The sequence below is a fragment of the Prionailurus viverrinus genome, chromosome D1, assembly GCF_022837055.1.
Source record: "Prionailurus viverrinus isolate Anna chromosome D1, UM_Priviv_1.0, whole genome shotgun sequence".
Classification (NCBI taxonomy): domain Eukaryota; kingdom Metazoa; phylum Chordata; class Mammalia; order Carnivora; family Felidae; genus Prionailurus; species Prionailurus viverrinus.
Window position 1 is genome coordinate 91,786,071 of NC_062570.1, and position 23,751 is coordinate 91,809,821.

Genomic DNA, 23,751 nt, shown 5'->3' on the forward strand with positions numbered 1-23,751 from the left:
GGCTCAAGCCCCATGTCAGGCTCTGTGCTAACAGCATGGAGCCTGCTTAGGATTCTCTCTCTCTCCCTCTCTCTCTGCTTCTCCCCTGCTCACTCACACACGTTCTCTCTCTGTCTCTCTCTCTCTCTCTCTCTCTCTCTCTCTCTCTCTCAAAATAAACATTTTAAAATAATAAAAAAAATAAAAAATGAAAGAACTCATGTATGGGTAGAGCTTAAAATGCATAGAAAGAAGTATAAGAAGGAGTTCACAGAAATGGATGAATCACCAAATTATGGAGACTTTTATGGAGAATTTGGATTTTACCTTAAGGAGGATGGTGAGCTGTGTAGCTGAAATGGGGACAGAATATTTTAGAACTATAACTCTGACTCTTCTTGATGGTGGATTGTGGAGCTTGGAAAACTAGAGGCAGGAAAACCACTAAAACTACTGTTTCAGTGTTCCTCATTTTAGAATGTGAGTTCCAAAACTCTTCTTGCATGAAGTTCTCAATTTCATGAAGTATGTTAACCTACTGACTGACTTTAAACCCTGTTTCCGTCAACTTTACACATGTTTTGGACATCCTCATTTTTAAAGGTATTAAGTTTAAAGGCATATGTTTGCAAGGGTGTGAGGTCTTTCCCCCAGCCCTGTCTTTTTCTCCCATTTGTGGGACTCTGTACCATAAGAGGAATTCTGACCCATTTCCTGCCTCCCATGTTGTGTCTGCTTCTTGCTATGAACGTAAAAGTTGGCTCTGTAAGCAAGAGAGTCATATTCTGGAATTCTCTGCTGGAGAGCACATTTTCTCAGCTTTAATTCAAGTTCTCAAATACTAGCTTCAGTAGAAATGAACGTGGCATTTCCTTGATGCATTATTTCTAGGTTTTCAGTCAGGCTCATTTACATTCTACTGGTTTCAAAACTCAGAGGGTGTACTTTCAGACCCCCCATGGTAATACTTTCCAATAAAACCTAAGATAGAATCGTGTTGGATGTTAAGTGCTCAACTACTTGATTTTACTTTCATTTACAAACACACACACAAATATCAAATGATTCTTTAAAATTAATCACATGAATGGGGCGCCTGGGTGGCGCAGTCGGTTAAGCGTCCGACTTCAGCCAGGTCACGATCTCGCGGTCCGTGAGTTCGAGCCCCGCGTCAGGCTCTGGGCTGATGGCTCAGAGCCTGGAGCCTGTTTCCGATTCTGTGTCTCCCTCTCTCTCTGCCCCTCCCCCGTTCATGCTCTGTCTCTCTCTGTCCCCCCAAAAAATAAATAAACGTTGAAAAAAAAATTAAAAAAATAAAAATAAAAATAAAAATAATCACATGACTGAACAGCTTTACTGACATCAACTACTCTCACAATTCCAGACTGTCCGACAGGGGAAAAAAAAAATCACCAGACTTTTTCATTCTTATTTGTTTTGTAAATGTATGTTCAATTTAATATATTAAAAAATATAAAATGTTTATGAATCATTAAAATATACAGATTTGTGGATTGTGTTTTCCTTAATCATTTTCATGGAAACTTTTATTTGAATTTAGTGTTCTGTATGAATAGTCCAATGTTTTTCAGATGGAACAAAGTCACTTTTACTATCCAAATAAAATGGCAGGACTCTCACATAAATGCACTTAATCCTGAAAATGTAATTATGAGAACTTAATGAGAAGAAAGTCAAGTTAATTGCTTTACCGTTTCTTTCTTTCTTTCCTTTTTTTTTTCTTCCCCCCTGATGTCCTTGTGAGGCCTTATTTTGATATCGGTGACATTCAGTAAGAGACCAATTACTACAATTTTAAGTTGTTACTCATTTTTTTTAAAGCAAAAGCTTTGCTATTTAACTTCACTTTTTTTTCTGTTTGAAATAAAAGACCAACATTCTAAACTTGTTATTATATGTGATTTGAAGCTTAATCCATACTTATTTACTGCATTACAACTTGATAGATTCATGTTCTAACATGTGTTTCTTCTGTAAAAGGTATATGGCAAATGGCATTGGAGAAAACTGTGTTTCCTTTTATTTTTACAACTATGGTCTCCTTGCTGTGATTACTTGCTTCGCCTATGAATTAGGATGTCATCATGTGCCTGTCAAACATTCTTTGCCATTACAATTAAAAATACATAACATATATGTTAAAGTCACAATGCAGACTTTCAAGTATCATGACCAAAATTAAGATACTTAATAGAGAATTCATTGTTGTGCTATCCTTCTGCTCCTGGGGTACTCTTTTCCTTCTTTTACTATAAGATGTCTATTTTCAAGTGCTCAGTGATCCACATTCACATTTGTCATGACCTATGATCCCAGGAGAACTTTCTAGTTTGACTCTTCACCATTTCATTCTGAGATAAAAGAAATAGAGCATACCTAGAATGTTTGGATCCCTTCTTTCTTTTGCCGTGAATACCCTTCTCCAAATCTCGTGTTCCAGGCTTGTTTTTACTCTTTTTTTTTTTTCACGTGTCAGCATAAATGTTAACACCTTTGTGAATTTGTACCAGAGTATCAGCCGTATACTTGCTTATGGTTTTTCTACTACATTTTCTACCTTGGTCGAAGGATAATGCTTTCACAATACAATGGAATGAGTTCCTTGCAAGTGTGTATTTTCCAGACAGTTAACTTTGTAGGGTATGGATCGTTCTGTATTCAATTTTGAACTCAAATGAGTTGATATATAATATGCATAGACACTGTTGAAAAAAAAAAAGTACCTAGCTTTCTGCTACTTTCTACCAAATATCTGGTATCAGACATTTTGGGCCTCAGAAGGAATATACTGCCATTCTCAAGGATATTTACATTTGAAACCATAGCTCTAAACAAATTTAATGTTATAATCTTGTCTTAGAAATTAAGCATTCTTTATCATTGTCTTGTAACTTTAACAGATTATTTGAAATGTCAATATTAAACCTGGAGTAACTTTATAATTGGTCCTTGTGAACAGCTCTCATCGACAGTAAATTTTTCCCTTCATGTTTAATCCTCTTATTACAGCTTTTAAATATGTTGTTTTATCATTTAACTCTGAGTAACAAACATTCCTGGGGCACCTGGGTGGCTCAGTTGGTTGTGTCTGACTTCAGCTCAGGTCATGATTTCACAGTCTGTGAGTTTGAGCCCTGTGTCAGGATCTGGGCTTACAGCTCAGAGCCTGGAGCCTGCTTTGGGTTCCGTGTCTCCCTCTCTCTCTGCCCCTCCCCTGCTCAGGCTCTGTCTCTCTCTGTCTCAAAAATAAATAAAAACATTTAAAAAATTCAAAAAAAAAACCATCCCCCAAATCAAATGTTATCATTTTAAAGGCAAATGCCTGAAAAACCTGTTGTTGTTGTTTTTTCCTCCAATGTTGTCACTGAAATAACTAATTCTTCTACTAGTTAAGATCAGTAGAAATCAGCAGTTGTCAGTTGCCATGCATTGGGCACCTTATGCAGCATGATGAGAAGAGGCACTCTCTCAAGACCAGAATCTTAACTTCTTGTGCAGTTGTCTGAACAATCAAATGGGGACAGAAATGGTACATCTCTTTTGTGTTGTTAAGAATTAATTAAGCAAGGAAATGGATGCACTTTGCTTAAATGGTTAATTATTTGCAACTCTCTACCTCTATTATGACCATTATTTGGGTCTTAGTATTTTACTTTGTTCATTATTATTATTAAGTTAACATTTTACATTGAGAGGTTGAAGGCAAAAGTTAGGTTGGAAACTACAGGATTGGGGCGCCTGGGTGGCGCAGTCGGTTAAGCGTCCGACTTCAGCCAGGTCACGATCTCGCGGTCCGTGAGTTCCAGCCCCGCGTCAGGCTCTGGGCTGATGGCTCAGAGCCTGGAGCCTATTTCTGATTCTGTGTCTCCCTCTCTCTCTGCCCCTCCCCCATTCATGCTCTGTCTCTCTCTGTCCCAAAAATAAATAAACGTTGAAAAAAAAATTAAAAAAAAAAAAAGAAACCACAGGATTAAAGCATTTTTTAACCTTTTCTTTTCTTGAGTAAACAATCTTACTTGAAAAGCACAGTGGGAGGTATGTTCATTATAATTAAATGTGTGGTTTTAGTTTTCTAAAATATATTTTAATAATAACACTCACGAATATATATTTTAAATTTACATTACAGAAAATGAATATTTAAAAAAAATTAACACTATATGCATTCCTACCATTTTTTAAAAATGTTTTTTAACGTTTATTTATTTTTGAGACAGAGAGAGACAGAGCATGAACAGGGGAGGGGCAGAGAGAGAGGGAGACACAGAATCTGAAACAGGCTCCAGGCTCTGAGCTGTCAGCACAGAGCCCGACGTGGGGCTCGAACTCACGGACAGTGAGATCATGACCTGAGCCGAAGTCGGACGCTTAACTGACCGAGCCACCCAAGTGCCCCAACTACCATTTTTTAAAAATGTTTTATTAGGGCTCAGTCTATTTTCCATATATACATATATGTATATATATCAGAATTAATTATTCTGCTTTTGATAGATTGGAATCATATATAGTGATTTTGCCTCATATGAACTTTTGGAGAATTTATTTTTAATTTTTCAAATGTTTGCTTATATTTTTATCATATGGTTTAAATATAATCTATTTAGGTTGGGGTAAACATTTTATTATTATAAAGATTATGAGAGTGAGCATATCTGTGTATGAGTGTGTATTTTTAATTTTTGCTTATGTTAAAGTAGAGAAAAATTATATTTAAAAGGTTTTTTGGGGGAGTAGATTTTATATTGCTAAATTGCTCTTCAAATTATTGTTTATTTTACACTCCTGTTTTCACTGTCATAAGGTGGGTATGCCTTTATATTCATACACCATCAAACATTTGATGCTACAAAAAGAGAGAGGAGGGGGATCTTTGGATCCTACAAATGGAAAGAACAATTTAAAATAATAGCAAATTAATTAAAATAAGAGCATCAACAAGCATGATACAGCAAGTATTATACAATGGTTTTATCAGAGAACAGATTATATGTGGAATAACCATTACCTCAGTGGAGAAAAACCACAGTCAATAGCTTTTTAGAGTAGATAAATTGAGAAAAGGGTCAAATTGTCCTCTGAATGCCAGTTACTATGGGACTTAGAAGTATCAGGTACCAAAGAGGGGCAAGGTTGAGGTAAAGATCAGGAAATGTTTGTGTTAACTGGGAGTTTCCATGTTGAAAAAACTGGTTCCATCTTTTTCTTCTTCAGCTTTGCACACCTAGTAGCTGAGAGGGTATCCGTCAGGCAGAAGATGAGAAGGATTATCTCTAGGAAGTCTGACTTGATCGGAGAGAGTACCTCTTTATGAAGATATTGGGTGCCCCAGTGAAATGGTTGCCTCCCAGAACAAGCTTTAATTTTTTTTTTTAACGTTTTATTTATTTTTGAGACAGAGAGAGACAGAGCATGAACGGGGAGGGGCAGAGAGAGAGGGAGACACAGAATCGGAAGCAGGCTCCAGGCTCTGAGCCATCAGCCCAGAGCCCGACGTGGGGCTCGAACTCACGGACCTCGAGATCGTGACCTGAGCTGAAGTCGGAGGCTTAACCAACTGAGCCACCCAGGCGCCCCTCCCAGAACAAGCTTTAAATAATGATGGAGCCCACCAGTTGACATAGCGCCAAGTAGATAACTTAGTCCTAATCCTTAAGTTTCTTAGAATGTTAGTAGATAACCAAAATAAAGACCCACAGAGAAAAACCCAGTATCAGTTAGGTTCATATCAGGAAAAGGGAAACTGAAAAATGGGTTATGCAGGTTTTACCAGTACTGAAATGGCCAAAAGAAAACACTGATGTAATATAGGTACCAATAACAGAAACAACGACCACTTCACAGGGCTGGAGTAAAAAGAAAGATGTTGGGTTTATGAATACCTAGAATTTTGGAAGAAGGACTCTGAAGACCGAAGAGAGCTGTTCTTAGTAGGTGTTAACTCTAGAGCTCAGGAAAAAAGGCTACTTGGAACTGGGACTCAGATCTCTGAAGAGGAAATGCTGTCTGGCTGCTACTGGTTTCTAGGAAGGAGCAGGATGAGGATGGGTCAAATATGTGAGGAAATAAATATAAAACAAACAGGAAACCTGGACAAACTGCATTTGCTAAAATGAGGAGACATTGTGAAGGTGATGCTGGAAAGGACATCCAAGGGTCATTGACAGGTTCTTCTTTGCTTTCGGGGCCAGTTCCCTCTAGCGCCCCATGGTGGTGGATCAAAGAACAAACCAGAGTCTAATCAGAAAAGGGTGTAAAGGGGAGGAGGTTCTGGAGCCCGTAGGGGGGAAAAAAAGAGCCTAATAAATGATATAAGAACTGGAGAAGCTGAAATAGAGCAAGGAATAGAAGGCTTTAAAAGTGCTATTTATATTCACAGAGCAAAAAGAAAAAATGTGTCATATATATATATATATATATATATATATGTATATATACATATATAGACAAGAAGATGCTAGTAAAGTTAGTGAAGGGAATGGAATTCACCACCCTAAAATATGTGTCTTTGGCATAAGGATTATTTTAGGTTGATTATTTTTAAGAAATAGCAGACATCAGAAAAGCTCTGTAACCAGTATCCCCCTCTATGTATCAGGAGGAGAAGGATGACAATACCTAGACACTCTTTCCAATGGGGAAGACAGTGGGCTTAACCTACATAATAACCTTACCTTTGGTTACAGAGCTGTACCTAGTAACCTCTTATAACTACCCCCACATCTTTAGTTTTTAGCTGCAGATGATATTTAAGGTGGTGGTTTGGGGCACTTAGGGGAGGCACTCAGGTTTCCTGGGTCTCTCCCATGTAAACAGGAGATATACATATTATAAGATTTCTGTTTTTCTCCTGATAATCTGTCTTTTATTACTGGGAGCTCTCAGCCATGAGCCTGAAAGTATAGAGAGAATATTATTTTTCCTCTTCTGCATTACTATGTATAAACATTAGAATGTATATCCAAAAAACAAGACGGTATCTAAAAACAAAATGTGTACCTTTTACTCATCCTCGAAAATGCATTAACTTTTTTAACGATTAAGTTGAAGAATTTTCCAAAAAAGAATAATCAAGCAACATAAGAAAAACAAGAAAAAGCAAGCAAACAAATAAAATGATAGGATTTGGGAAATAAATCCTGGAGACCGATAATTAAATTGAGGCAATAAATTTGGGGTTGGAATTACCAAAGAAATAATAATAGAAACTATCCCAAAATAAAGTATCAGTTCTTAGTAGTTTTCTGAAAGATGACTAGTTTCTTCCATTCTTCTTCATATATTCCTTCTGATGTCCATTGTTGTTTAATCGGTGTTACTTCTATATATTTTATTAAACTTTTCTAATGAATACCTTGATATTCATTTAAACTGCCAGATCTTATCACTTAATTTGTATATTCTATAATTCCCACCTTTTATATGATATAATATAAATCATATCTACTTTATTCTCAATTTATCTCTGGCTTTATTGAGATATAATTGACTAAAAACTATATATGTTTCAGGCATGTGACTTGATGATTTCATATACATATATATTGGGAAATGATCACCACAGTTCACTTTACTCTTAAGTATTTCTTCAAAACTTCATCTATGCCATCTAGATAATCTTGTATTCAGACAGTAGCTATCATTGAAATGACTTTGAAATATGGCTCATGTTTTAGAGTATCCCTTCCTGTTGTTTTTCTTCTAAATTTCATCCTAGCTTGACTTTTTGTTGTGACCTTGGGGGAAAACCAGTAACTCTAAGCTTCATCCTTGAATGCAGAATATGAAATTGAAACTGGATCTCTACTCTTCCTTTAACCTAGAACATTCACATTTCTTTTGTTGGTGGATGATGTGTAGGTAACATTCTCAATGGAATGCAAATATATATCCAGGAAAGTTAATAAAATATGGAATCAGAAATCACTAATAAAATGCAAAGTAAATTATTCATAAAATTTAACTCTTCAGTGTACAGAGATATGTCACTCCTAAATGAATGATCCCTTGTAACAGATTATTAATCTTAGCTCCTGTGGAAGGAAAGGAGTCTATTAATTGTTGGAACATGTTTAAACACATTGGAAACTAAGTTATATGATAGATGCTGGAGAGGATGTGGAGAAACGGGAACCCTCTTGCACTGTTGGTGGGAATGCAAATTGGTGCAGCCACTCTGGAAAACAGTATGGAGGTTCCTCAGAAAATTAAAAATAGACCTACCCTATGACCCAGCAGTAGCACTGCTAGGAATTTACCCAAGGGATGCAGGAGTACTGATGCATAGGGGCACTTGTACCCCAATGTTTATAGCAGCACTCTCAACAATAGCCAAATTATGGAAAGAGCCTAAATGTCCATTAACTGATGAATGGATAAAGAAATTGTGGTTTATATACACAATGGAGTACTACAGGGCAATGAGAAAGAACGAAATATGGCCCTTTGTAGCAACGTGGATGGAACTGGAGAGTGTGATGCTAAGTGAAATAAGCCATACAGAGCAAGACAGATACCATATGTTTTCACTCTTATGTGGATCCTGAGAAACTTAACAGAAACCCATGGGAGAGGGGAAGGAAAAAAAAAAGGAGGTTAGAGTGGGAGAGAGCCAAAGCATAAGAGACTCTTAAAAACTGAGAACAAACTGAGGGTTGATGGGGGGTGGGAGGGAGGGGAGGGTGGGTGATGGGTATTGAGGAGGGCACCTTTTGGGATGAGCACTGGGTGTTGTATGGAAACCAATTTGACAATAAATTTCATATATTGAAAAAAAAAGGAAACTAAGTTATATGAAAATTAGCACATGTAAAAGTAACAACATATTTTAATAGAGAAATAGAATATATTTAAGTAAAAGATGTTATTATTGTGGCTCACTAAGATGGAAATGTTAATGATTCCATTGTATATTTACCTCTCATTTGAATTTTAGGACAAATATAGTTGTTTACACTGGGGAGTTGTTTTAGTCTCTTACATTGAAGCATATTTTCAACATAACTATTATTATAAATGGATAGCTTTTTCCCTTTTATAAGTGACAATACATTTTATCCATCATTAAATTTTTTTTTTCAACGTTTATTTATTTTGGGGACAGAGAGAGACAGAGCATGAACGGGGGAGGGGCAGAGAGAGAGGGAGACACAGAATCGAAAACAGGCTCCAGGCTCTGAGCCATCAGCCCAGAGCCCGACGCGGGGCTTGAACTCTCGGACCGCGAGATCGTGACCTGCTGAAGTCGGACGCTTAACCGACTGCGCCACCCAGGCGCCCCCATTTTATCCATCATTAAATATGACTTTGATTTTTTTTTGAACAAAATTTCTACTGAAAATTTACTCCTATTTCTTCTTTCTTTGTCACTTGGGAAAGAAAAGTAAGCAGGGAAGAGAAGAAGGGGAGGGAGGGAAGGAAGGAGAGAGGGAGAAAGAGAGTGAGAGAAACACCATGATGAGGAAAACTGGACATAAATCTTTGGCTCAGGAACTTCAGTATTTTGAAAGCAAAGAAATTAAATTATTTCTTTCTTATTTTTTTAATATATGAAATTTATTGTCAAATTGGTTTCCATACAATACCCAGTGCTCATCCCAAAAGGTGCCTTCCTCAATACCCATCACCCACCCTCCCCTCCCTCCCACCCCCCATCAACCCTCAGTTTGTTCTCAGTTTTTAAGAGTCTCTTATGCTTTGGCTCTCTCCCACTCTAACCTCCTTTTTTTTTTCCTTCCCCTCTCCCATGGGTTTCTGTTAAGTTTCTCAGGATCCACATAAGAGTGAAAACATATGGTATCTGTCTTGCTCTGTATGGCTTATTTCACTTAGCATCACACTCTCCAGTTCCATCCACGTTGCTACAAAAGGCCATATTTCGTTCTTTCTCATTGCCCTGTAGTACTCCATTGTGTATATAAACCACAATTTCTTTATCCATTCATCAGTTAATGGACATTTAGGCTCTTTCCATAATTTGGCTATTGTTGAGAGTGCTGCTATAAACATTGGGGTACAAGTGCCCCTATGCATCAGTACTCCTGCATCCCTTGGGTAAATTCCTAGCAGTGCTACTGCTGGGTCATAGGGTAGGTCTATTTTTAATTTTCTGAGGAACCTCCATACTGTTTTCCAGAGTGGCTGCACCAATTTGCATTCCCACCAACAGTGCAAGAGGGTTCCCGTTTCTCCACATCCTCTCCAACATCTATAGTCTCCTGATTTGTTCATTTTGGCCACTCTGACTGGCGTGAGGTGATATCTGAGTGTGGTTTTGATTTCTATTTCCCTGATAAGGAGCGACGTTGAGCATCTTTTCATGTGCCTGTTGGCCATCCAGATGTCTTCTTTAGAGAAGTGTCTATTCATGTTTTCTGCCCGTTTCTTCACTGGGATATTTGTTTTTCGGGTGTGGAGTTTGGTGAGCTCTTTATAGATTTTGGATACTAGCCCTTTGTCCAATATGTCATTTGCAAATATCTTTTCCCATTTCGTTGGTTGCCTTTTAGTTTTGTTGGTTGTTTCCTTTGCTGTGCAGATTATCTTCATAAGGTCCCAGTACTTCATTTTTGCTTTTAGTTCCCTTGCCTTTGGGGATGTGTTGAGTAAGAGATTGCTACGGCTGAGGTCAGAGAGGTCTTTTCCTGCTTTCTCCTCTAGGGTTTTGATGGTTTCCTGTCTCACATTTAGGTCCTTTATCCATTTTGAATTTATTTTTGTGAATGGTGTGAGAAAGTGGTCTAGTTTCAACCTTCTGCATGTTGCTGTCCAGTTCTCCCAGCACCATTTGTTAAAGAGACTGTCTTTTTTCCATTGGATGTTCTTTCCTGCTTTGTCAAAGATTAGTTGGCCATACGTTTGTGGGTCTAGTTCTGGGGTTTCTATTCTATTCTACTGGTCTACGTGTCTGTTTTTGTGCCAATACCATGCTGTCTTGATGATTACAGCTTTGTAGTAGAGGCTAAAGTCTTGGATTGTGATGCCTCCTGCTTTGGTTTTCTTCTTCAAAATTACATGGCTATTTGGGGCCTTTTTTGGTTCCATATGAATTTTAGAATTGCTTGTTTTAGTTTCGAGAAGAATGCTGGTGCAATTTTGATTGGGATTGCATTGAATGTGTAGATAGCTTTGGGTAGCATTGACATTTTGACAATATTTATTCTTCCAATCCATGAGCATGGAATGTCTTTCCATTTCTTTATATCTTCTTCAATTACCTTCATAAGCTTTCTATACTTTTCAGCATACAGATCTGTTACATCTTTGGTTAGGTTTATTCCTAGGTATTTTATGCTTCTTGGTGCAATTGTGAATGGGATCAGTTTCTTTATTTGTCTTTCTGTTGCTTCATTGTTAGTGTATAAGAATGCAACTGACTTATGTACATTGATTTTGTATCCTGCAACTTTGCTGAATTCATGTATCAGTTCTAGCAGACTTTTGGTGGAGTCTATCGGATTTTCCATGAATAATGTCATGTCATCCGCAAAAAGCAAAAGCTTGACTTCATCTTTGCCAATTTTGATGCCTTTGATTTCCTTTTGTTGTCTGATTGCTGATGCTAGAACTTCCAACACTATGTTAAACAACAGCGGTGAGAGTGGGCATCCCTGTCGTGTTCCTGATCTCAGGGAAAAAGCTCTCAGTTTTTCCCCATTGAGTATGATGTTAGCTGTGGGCTTTTCATAAATGACTTTTATGATGTTTAAGTATGTTCCTTCTATCCCGACTTTCTCAAGGGTTTTTATTAAGAAAGGGTGCTGGATTTTGTCAAAGGCCTTTTCTGCATCGATTGACAGGATCATATGGTTCTTATCTTTTCTTTTATTAATGTGATGTATCACGTAGATTGATTTGCGAATGTTGAACCAGCCCTGCACCCCAGGAATGAATCCCACTTGATAATGGTGAATAATTCTTTTTATATGCTGTTGAATTCTATTTGCTAGTATCTTATTGAGAATTTTTGCATCCATATTCATCAGGGATCTTGGCCTGTAGTTCTCTTTTTTTACTGGGTCTCTGTCTGGTTTAGGAATCAAAGTAATACTGGCTTCATAAAATGAGTCTGGAAGTTTTCCATCCCTTTCTATTTCTTGGAATAGCTTGAGAAGGCTAGGTATTATCTCTGCTTTAAACGTCTGGTAGAACTCCCCTGGGAAGCCATCTGGTCCTGGACTCTTACTTGTTGGGAGATTTTTGATAAGCGATTCAATTTCCTCGCTGGTTATGGGTCTGTTCAAGCTTTCTATTTCCTCCTGATTGAGTTTTGGAAGAGTGTGGGTGTTCAGGAATTTGTCATTTCTTCCAGGTTGTCCAATTTGTTGGCATATAATATTTCATAGTATTCCCTGATAATTGTTTGTATCTCTGAGGGATTGGTTGTAATAATTCCATTTTCATTCATGATTTTATCTATTTGGGTCATATCCCTTTTCTTTTTGAGAAGCCTGGCTAGAGGTTTGTCAATTTTGTTTATTTTTTCAAAATACCAACTCTTGGTTTCGTTGATCTGCTCTATAGTTTTTTTTAGATTCTATATTGTTTAATCTGCTCTGATCTTTATTATTTCTCTTCTTCTGCTAGGTTTGGGGTGTCTTTGCTGCTCTGCTTCTATTTCCTTTAGGTGTGCTGTTAGATTTTGTATTTGGGATTTTTCTTGTTTCTTGAGATAGGCCTGGACTGCAATGTATTTTCTTCTCAGGACTGCCTTCGCTGCATCCCAAAGCATTTGGATTGTTGTATTTTCATTTTCGTTTGTTTCCATATATTTTTTGATTTCTTCTCTAATTGCCTGGTTGACCCACTCATTCTTTAGTAGGGTGTTCTTTAACCTCCATGCTTTTGGAGGTTTTCCAGACTTTCTCCTGTGGTTGATTTCAAGCTTCATAGCATTGTGGTCTGAAAGTATGCATGGTATGATTTCAATTCTTGTATACTTATGAAGGGCTGTTTTGTGACCCAGTATATGATCTATCTTGGAGAATGTTCCATGTGCACTCGAGAAGAAAGTATATTCTGTTGCTTTGGGATGCATAGTTCTAAATATATCTGTCAAGTCCATCTGATCCAGTATCATTCAGGGCCCTTGTTTCTTTATTGACCATGTGTCTAGAAGATCTATCCATTTCTGTAAGTGGAGTGTTAAAGTCCCCTGCAATTACCACATTCTTGTCAATAAGGTTGCTTATGTTTATGAGTAATTGTTTTATATATTTGGGGGCTCCGGTATTCGGTGAATAGACATTTATAATTGTTAGCTCTTCCTGATGGATAGACCCTGCAACTATTATATAATGTCCTTCTTCATCTCTTGTTACAGCCTTTAATTTAAAGTCTAGTTTGTCTGATATAAGTATGGCTACTCCAGCTTTCTTTTGGCTTCCAGTGGCATGATACATAGTTCTCCCTCCCCTCACTCTCAATCTGAAGGTGTCCTCAGGTCTAAAATGAGTCTCTTGTAGACAGCAAATAGGTGGGTCTTGTTTTTTTCATCCATTCTGATACCCTATGTCTTTTGGTTGGCGCATTTAATCCACTTACATTCAGTGTTATTATAGAAAGATATGGGTTTAGAGTCACTGTGATGTTTGTATGTTTTATGCTTGTAGCAATGTCTCTGGTACTTTGTCTCACAGGATCCCCCTTAGGATGTCTTGTAGGGCTGGTTTAGTGGTGACGAATTCCTTCAGTTTTTGTTTGTGTGGGAAGACCTTTATCTCTCCTTCTATTCTAAATGACAGACTTGCTGGATAAAGGATTCTTGGCTGCTTATTTTTCCTGTTCAACACATTGAAGATCTCGTGCCAATCCTTTCTGGCCTGCCAAGTTCAAAAGAGAGATCATTCGCAAGTCTTATAGGTCTCCCTTTATATGTGAGGGCACGTTTATCCCTTGCTGCTTTCAGAATTTTCTCTTTATCCTTGTATTTTGCCATTTTCACTATGGTATGTCGTGCAGAAGATCGATTCAAGTTACGTCTGAAGGGAGTTCTCAGTGCCTCTTGGATTTCAATGCCTTTTTCCTTCCCCAGATCCGGGAAGTTCTCAGCTATTATTTTTCCAAGTATACCTTCAGCACCTTTCCCTCTCTCTTCCTCCTTTGGAATACCAATTATGCATATATTATTTCTTTTTAGCGTATCACTTAGTTTTCTAATTTTCCCCTCATACTCCTGGATTTTTTTATCTCTCTTTTTCTCAGCTTCCTCTTTTTCCATAATTTTATCCTCTAGTTCACCTATTCTCTCCTCTGCCTCTTCAATTCGAACCGTGGTCCTTTCCATTTTATTTTGCATGTTGTTTAAAGCGCTTTTCAGCTCCTCCTGACTGTTCCTTAGTCCCTTGATCTCTGTAGCAAGAGATTCTCTCCTGTCCTCTATACTGTTTTCAAGCCCAGTGATTAATTTTATGACTATTATTCTAAATTCACTTTCTGTTATATTATTTAAATCCTTTTTGATCAGTTCATTAGCTGTTGTTATTTCCTGGAGATTCTTTTGAGGGGAATTCTTCTGTTTGGTCATTTTGGATAGTCCCTGGAGTAAATTAAATTATTTCTAATATATATGATTTTATTGATCTTTAAAAATGTAAATATTTATTGACTTTCAGGTGGTCTTCTTCGAGAAGAAATATAAAGCATGACAGGTAGGATAAGGTGGTAGCCAAAGAAGAAAGTACTTTGCTCATTACATTTAGGATATGACTTAAGGAGGGGAGTTGTGGTTTGGAGAAGCTTCAGATTGGACTAAGGGTATCATTCACGTAGAATTTTCTCGCTAATCAACAAGTAGACTGTGCATTCCTCATCTGTCCTTCATTTTTACAGAGACCACCGACTTTGCACTTTGGCCAAATCAGAACAAGTATCTCATTAGTGAAGAAGCAGACAGCTCACTTCACACATGTTCTCCTCTAACTGAAAATTGATTACCTGCAATTTATTAAAAATATTAAACAAATAGAAGAAAACATGTTTCAGCTAATTAGTTAAAAAGAAATATGCTTAATGCGCAACTAAGGACTTTCCCCTTGAACTTGACACTGTCTTATGGTGCAAATCCACATTTGATGTTGACTTAATTACCTGTCTTATTAAAATTAGAAAGCTGTATTTCAAGGTTATCAGTATTCAGCAATTACAGTTGCTACTGAGATAAGAGAAAATTTCATTTGGTGTTTCCACGTGAGTTACTAAAACTTTTAGTCTCAGGGAATTGAACATCTGCTTTTGTTTGATGTGAATGACAAATAATTGATACTATTTTTAAAAGAATATTTTTATAGTTTCTTTTATTACTAACATATCAACTAATATTTATTATCACTCTGATATATTATAAAAGTAAGTTTAAAATAATCTTTACATAGTATACATTCTAGCTCGGAAGGCAATACACCCTGTAGGTGTATGGGAAAATAAAATTCTCCTTAAATTTGAAGCCAGGAAGATCTTCATGGAGTTAGCAATATTTGTTCTGTGTAGCAAACAAACTCAAAGCTTACCTCAGATGAATGACTGTAAAACAAATACAGGAATAAGTTCAGTATATGTGATAGGAGAAGAACTAGGAAATAAATGCATTGATGTATAGAGTCCAGTGAAAGATAATTTGAAAATTTTTCCATAAGTAATTTTTCCATAAGTAATATTCCTATTACATATGCATACACACACACACACACAAATATGCACACACACACACACACACACACAAATATGCACACACATGGCAGTGTTCATAACCAATGTAATAAAGTACTTTAAAGTACTTACCAGAGTGTTTGGGTGGCTCAGTTGGTTGAGCATCTGACTGTTGATTTCAGTTCAGGTCATGATCCCAGGGTGGTAGGATCAAGACCTGTGTTAGGCTTCACACTGAGCTTAGAGCCTGCTTAAGATTCTCCCTCTCTTTCTCTCCCTTGCCCACTCTCTCTCCTAAAAATGAATGAATGAATGAATGAATGAATGAATGAATGAAATACTTCCTAACTGCATGGACTTAAAGCAGTTCAATAGTAAAACTCCATAAGGTTGCATCTGATGACAAAGGCATCAGTCCAGTCACTACACTGGTGAGAATTTGAAGTCATGTAATTAAAAATATAGTAGAAAAGGTGAATCCCTCATGGTCTAATAAATGTATAGACTCTTGATTATAAAATATTTCGGTGCAGCATAAAATAACCCTAAAATCATGTGTATACAAGATAGAGTCTTACAAAAAAGAACCCCATTCTTTCATAAGATCATTAGTCTTCAGAAATATCACATGCATTTTTATGCAAGGAATCATTTAGAAATACATTTATAATTCAATCTTTACTACTCTTTTTACGGTTGTTAAGAAAGGAAGTGGAGGCAAGTTGGAAGGACAAATCAGAGTACTAATAAGAAAAGAGACTTTAGGCAGGTAAATTCAACTAACATAATGTCACTGCCAAATAGTGTTCATAAAGTTTAAGCACTCCTTTACAACACCCATTAATTGTCACAAGTGCCTTCCTCAATGCCCATCACCTATCTAGTCCATCTCCCACCCACGTCCCTCCATCAAGTCTCAGTTTGTTCTTTATCATTAAAAGTCTCTTGTGGTTTGTTTCCCTTTGTTCTCTCCCCTCCCCTTCCCATATGTCCATCCCTTTTGTTTCTTAAATTCCACATATGAGTGATATCATGCATTTGTCTTACTCTGATTGAATTATCATGCTTAGGATAATACATTTAGTTCCATCCATGTCATTGCAAATGGCAAGATTTCATTTTTTTGCTGGCTGAATAATATCCCATTGTATGTATATACCACACCTTCTTTATCCATTCATCAGTTGATAGACATTTGACTGTCTCCACAGTTTGACTATTCTTGGTAATTCTGCTGTAAACATTGGGTGATGTATGCCTTTGAATCTGTATTTTTGTATCCTTTGGGTAAATACCTAATTGTGGAATTGCTGGGTCATAGGGTAGTTCTATTTTTAGTTTTTTGAGGAACCTCCATACTCTTCTCCAGAGTAGCTGTACCAGTTTGCATTCCCACCAGCAGTGCAAGAGGGTTCCTCTTTCTCCACATCCTCACCAACAGCTGTTGTTTCTTGTGTTGTTAATTTTAGCCATTCTGACAAGAGTGAAGTCATAGCTCATCATGGTTTTGATTTGTATTTCCCTGATAATGAGTGATGTTGAGCATCTTTTATAAGTCTGTTGGCTGTCTGGATGTCTCCTGTGGATAAGTGTGTATACGTTTCTTAAATGGCTTGTTTGTTTTTTGGGTGTTGAGTTTGATATGTTCTGTATATATTTTGGATACTAACCCTTCATCACATATGTCGTTTGCAAATATCTACTTCCATTCAGTAGGCTGCCTTTTAATTTTGTTTATTGTTTTCTCTGCTGTGTAGAAGAATTTTTATCTTGATGAGGTCCAAGTAGTCCATGTTTGCTTTCATGTCCTTTGCCTTCAGTGACGTGTCTAGTACGAAGTTTCTGTGACTGAGGTCAAAGAGCTTGCTGCCCATTTTCTCCTCTAGAATTTTGATGGTTTCCTGTTTCACATTTAGGTCTTTCATCCATTTTGGATTTATCTTTGTGTGATGTATAAGAAAGCAGTCTAGTTTCATTCTCCTGCATGTCGCTATCCAGTTTCCCCAATACCAATTGTTGAAGTGACTATCTTTTTTCTACTAGATAGTCTTTCCTTCTTTGTCAAAGATGAGTTGACCATATAGTTGTGGATCTGGGTTTTCTATTCTGTTCCACTGATCTATGTGTCTGTTTTTGTGCCACTACGATACTGCGTTGATGACCTCAGGTTTGTAATATAGCTTGAAATCCGGAATTGTGATGCCTCCAGTTTTGTTTTTTTTTCTTGTTCTTGGTAATTCTGCTGTAAACATTTTTGTATACAATTTTGTATACATTTTATATACATTATACATTTTGTGTACATTGTGTACAATTGTATACATTTTCTATACAATTTTTCAAGAGATTATTGGCTATTCAAGGTCTTTTGTGGCTCCATACAAATTTTGAGATTGTTGGACCTATCTCTGCAAAGAATGTTGTTGGTATTTTGATAGGGATTGCATTAAATGCGTAGATTGCTTTGGCTAGTATAAATCTGCTTTCCCCTGACTCTTGTTTGTTGGGAGATTTTTTATTTTGACTCAATTTCTTTGCTGATTATGGGTCTGTTCAAATTTTCTATTTCTTCCTGTTTCAGTTTTGGTAATCTGTGAGTTTCTAGGAGTTTGTCCATTACTTCCAGATTGCTCAGTTTGTTTTTTTTGTTTCTTTGTTTGTTTGTTTTTAAATTTTTTTAATGTTTATTTATTTTTGAGAGACAGAGACAGAGTGTGGGGGAGGGTCAAAGAGAGAGGGAGACACAGAATCCGAAGCAGGATCCAGGCTCTGAGCTGTCAGCACAGAACCCAACGTGGGGCTCAGACCCACAAACTGTGAGATCATGATCTGAGCTGAAATCAGACACTCAACTGACTGAGCCACCCAGGCTCCCCTGCCCAATTTGTATAATTTTCATGGTATTCTCTTAATTGTATTTCTGTGGTGTTTGTTGTGATCTTTCCTCTTTCATTCATTATTTCATCTGTTTGAATCATTTCTCCTTTCTTTTTGAGAAATCTGGTTAGGGCTTTATCAATTTTGTTTATTCTTTCAGATGTTCTAAGATTCGTTGATCTGTTTTACTGGGTTTTTGTTGTTGTTTGTTTGTTTGTTTGTTTCCATATTGTTTATTTCTGCTCTAATCTTGGTTATTTCCCCTCTTCTGCTGGCTTTAGGCTTTATTTGCTGTTCTATTTCTAGCTCCTTTACGCATAAGGTAAGATGGCATAATGGAAACTTTCTTGCTTCTTGAGATAGACCTGAATTGGAATATACTTTCCTCTTAGGATTGCCTTTGCTGCATCCCAATGGGTTTGGACTGTTGTGTTTTCATTTTTATTCGCTTAGTACATTTTACTTCTTCTTTAATTTCCTGTTTAACCCATTCATTCTTTAGTATGCTGTTCTTTAACCTCCATGTATTTGAGGGCTTTCCAAATTTGTCTTGTGTTGACTTCAAGCTTCATAGTGTTGTGATCTGAAAATATGCATGTTATGATCTTGATCTTTTTGTAGCTGTTGAGGGCTGATTTATGACCTAGTATGTGACCTCTTCTGGAGACTGTTCCATGTGCACTCGAGAAGAATATATATTCTGCTGCTTTAGGATGAAATGTTCTGAATATATCTGAATATAAATCCATCTGGTCCATTGTGTCATTGAAAGCCATTTTTTTTTCCTTGTCAATTTTCTGTTTAGATGATCTGTCCATTGTTGTAAATGGGGTGTTGCAGTCCCCTACTATTATGGTATTATTATCAATGAGTTTCTGTGTGTTTGTTATTAATTGATTTATATATTTGGGTTCTTTCAAGTTGGGGGCATAAATATTTACAATTGTTAGGTATTTTCAATGAATAGACCCCTTAATTATGATACAATGCCCTTCTTCATCTCTTGTTATAGTCTTTGTTTTAAAATCTAGTTTGTCTGGTATAAGTATGGCTACTCTGGCTTTCTTTTAACATCCATTAGCATGCTAGATACTTCTCCATCTCCTCATTTTCAATCTGCAGGTGTCTTTAGGTCTAAAATGAGTCTCCTATAGGCAACCTAGAGATGGATCTTGGCTTGCTGTTTTGTTGAGCTGTTTTGTTTTGTTTAATCCATTCTGATACCCTATGTCTTCTGATTGGAGCATTTGGTCCATTTACATCAGAATGATTATTGAAAGATATGAATTTAGTGCCTTTGTGTTGCCTGTAGAGTTTTTCGTTGTTGTTGTTTTGTTTGTTTGTTTTGTTGGGTTTTGTTTTGTTTCACTTTGTTTTGTTTTGGTGGTGTTCCTTGGCCCTTTGTAGTCTCTCTTGCTTTTGGTCTTCTTCTTTTTTTTTTTCCTGCACTCAAAATGTCTCCCTTAAAATTTCTTGCAGGGCTGATGTAGTTTTTGTCTGAAAACTCTTTATCTTTCCTCTTCTGAATGATAGCATTTCTGTGCAAAGAATTTTTGGCTGCATATTGTTCCCATTTAGTACATTGAATATTTATTGCCACTCCCTTCTGTCCTGCCAAGTTTCACTGGACAGGTCTGTGGCTAACCTTATGTGTCTACCCTTGTAGGTTAGGGACCTTTTGTCTGTAGCTGATTTCAGAATTTTCTCTTTGTCTTTGTATTTTGCTAGTTTCACTATGATGGTGTCATGGTGTTGACCTGTTTTTGTTGATTTTGAAGGAAGTTCTCTGTTTCTCTTGAACTTGAATGCCTGTTTCCTCCCCAGATTAGGGAAGTTCTCTGCTATAATTTGTTCAAATAAACTTTTTTATTTTTCTACTGCCCCTTGCACCTACTCTTCTTCTTCTGGGACTGCAGTGATATGGATATTGTTTTGTTTTATGAAATCACTGAGTTCACTAAATTTCCTCTTGTCATCTAATAGTTTCCTTTCCCTCTTCTTTTTAGCTTCATTATTTTCCATAATTTTATCTTCTATATGCCTATTATCTCCTCTGCATCTTCAGTCCTCATTGTGACTGTATCCAGTCAGTTTTGCATCTCAGCTGTAGCCTTTTTTATTGCAACCTCACTAGTTTTTAGGTCTTTGATCTGCAACAAGCATTTCTCTGGTGTCTTCTATGCTTTTTTCAAGCCCATCTAGTAATCTTATGATTATTGTTCTAAATTCTTTATCAGATATATTGCTTATATCTGTTTTCAGCAAGTGCCTGGATATGATATCTTCTTGACCTTTCTTTTGGGGAGAATTCCTCTGTCTTGTCATTTTGACTAAGTTTCTGTCTCTGCCTTGTTTTGAAAGCTTGTTATGTTTCCTGCACTTGAGAGTACTGCTATATTAAAAAGGGGTCATACACTGTCTAGGGCCTGGCACTTCAGAAAGTGTTTCTGATGTATGCTGTGTGCACTCTGCTGTTGTGTTTTGGCTACACTTTCCCACTGGTCCGTCCTCTGCAGAGCTCCTCCTTGCTTGCAGTGGGGAATATTTGGACCTTTAAGTAGGTGTGCTTTGATTTGTTCGTTAAAATAAGCCTGGAAAAAAAAGGTGGGGAGAAAAGCCTGATTCCAAAAAAAAAAAAAAAAAAAAAAAAGAAAAGGAAGGGGAATGGTAACAACAACAATAACAAAAATCAGAGAATCAAAAAACTATAAGGCTGATTCCAAAGAAAAATAAAGAAAAAAAAGCTAACAGAAGAAAAAAGAAAGAAAGAGAGTAAATAAGCCTGATCCAAAAGAGAGAGAAAAGGAAATTAAAAAACAAAACAAAACAAAACAAAACATAAAACCAGAAACTATCAGCCTGATTTAAGAAGAAGAAGAAGAAGAAGAAGAAGAAGAAGAAGAAGAAGAAAAGGAAAACCTAAAGTAAGCCTGATCCTATTTCCACCAGAACTGCAGGTATCATTTTGAAGCACTCGATTTTCAGCATGTGGGGTTCTGTCTGTGCTGGTCTTCTGGAGGAGAGACTCACTGCTTTGGCTCAGAGTCAGTCTTGTCCCAGTAAATAAGCAGTTGTCAAGATTTGGGGGGTGGGCAGATTTTGGTGTAAGTGGGTTCTCTCTCCACTGGGGGCTGCTGTGTTGCTCTCTAAAGTCCCACTCTGTTGGTGTTGGGGGGAAATTGGCACCACCCCCTCTTGTCCCTGGACAGAGGCTTTCACACCCCCGCTGTCCATCTTGCCATACACTTTGAAATGAGAAGTTTGTATTTTATATGTTAGCTCTTGCCTTGCCAAATACAATAATCTAATTTCCTATACACATATTTAAATAACAGAAAAAAGGCTATGTGTATTCATAATGTATCCTGTTAAGTATTATTATCATATGGAATTTGAATGCTGAGCTCTCCATTTTTGTGATATAATAACACATTGAATTTGGTAAATACATCTCCAAATGATGCAATTAGTCAAAATATGCTTCTCCCTAAATATTTCTTTTGAATATAATGCATCTTTACTTGTCATATACATATATGGGATCCAGAAATGCAGCAGAATTGATGAAATTATACATTTAAACAAGAGAATCCATAAGTTGCTTTTTGGGATTTCATCCACATGAGGAAATCAAGAAAAAAAAACATGCAAATTATTTAGACTTTTACCTCCACTCTTAATAAAAACTCAAAGAAGGATAAAAACCATAGCCCATGATTTTGCTTATTAAATTTTAGATGGCACAGGTGATAATTAGAGGGTTGGGACATTAAAGACAAATTGTATTAATAGAAGCAGATGGAGCAACTGAGGACAGATATGCTGACAGTTAATGCTTTTCACAAGCATTAACAAGACTGCAGTTTCTTTCATAAATGTCACCTGAGGGAACAGATTTCCATGAGAAGTAAGAAATGGTAGGGGGAAGACTTTTCCTTTCTGTTAACCTTCTATGTAGCAACAAGAAATGATATTCCAAGGAGTGGCTGATTTATAACTACAGTGAATGGCTGTGTTATAGCTCATCCACAACCAAAGCATGCATATTCATAGATTTGACAGTGACAAATGCCTTTGCAAAGGCTCTGAAAAGACACAAAGAGTAGGTGATCTTCTCTATACCCATAAGCCATGGTAACAGTAACATTATATTCTATTCCAGAATCCTTGACTTGGCAACCTAACAGATGCAGGATATGGCACTTTATGTGTATATGAATGTGTGTGTGTGTGTGTGTGTGTGTGTGTATGTTTTTCCTGAGGAATGCCATTTGATTTGATTTAATGTTTCTGACATTTTCTTCATCAAATTATAATCAGTAGAAAATTTGGTTGTGTAAAAAGTTCATAATCATCAAGGTGGAATGAGGAAATGAGCCCTTGCTTCATTCATAGAGAAAGTAAATATGTTTCAGGTGGATAGCGAATGCAAACTAGGTTACATTACACACCACCCACCACCCCCCACCCGACACCATATTTCAATACAGGTTATCTACCAGTGTTTTAATATTCTAAGGAATAGGATGGAAAGACAGGTTGTCTTTTCTGTTAAAAAATGCTGCTGAAATAAATAGCACTGTATAGGTGGTTAGCAATAGAAAGCTATTTCAATTTTCTAAATAGAAGTGTTTTTTTTTGAAATAGAAGTTTAAAAAATAAGCTCACACTAAGAATCAGAAGAAAATCCACTTGATGACAGAGTGGATAATGATATGATTTGCCTGTACAACAGAGAACCATGTCAATATAGAAAATATATATTTTTAAATTGTGCTCTTCTTCCAGTTAATTTTATAAGTACTCATAGTAAAATGCAATAGGCAGAAAAGAAAGGGTGATTTTCTCCAATCTGTTCAACCCTGAAATTTCATCAGTGGGTGACAAATGGACTTTATTCACAACTCTTTGCTTGTTGGTAAGGGTAATCCACAGCATAGAGTGCTTCCAGATAAGATAATGTAACTTTATTGGTGCTGTACTTAGGGTATAAGAGTATGAATTTGGTAGAGTCAGAATGAAGGCTGTCTTATCACAATGTAGCAATACATAGGCATTTTAAATAAAGATAATATTGAATTTGAATGTTAACAATACACAAATTCCTCCTATCTTTCAGGTTCCTATTATGGAAGGTTGGGTTGATCTACTACCTGAAATGCAATTAGAGGTTTTAGTACTTCTCATATTAAGGCCAGAGTGTTACTTCAAATTACTTTCCTAAACACA

The 23,751-nt window shown here is 36.8% G+C and overlaps 1 pseudogene; it reads left to right on the forward strand.

Moving 5' to 3' along the window:
* Positions 1–219: 219 nt before the first annotated feature.
* Positions 220–23,751, forward strand: part of LOC125146534 (dynein axonemal assembly factor 11-like) — a 115,806-nt pseudogene continuing 92,274 nt past the window's right edge.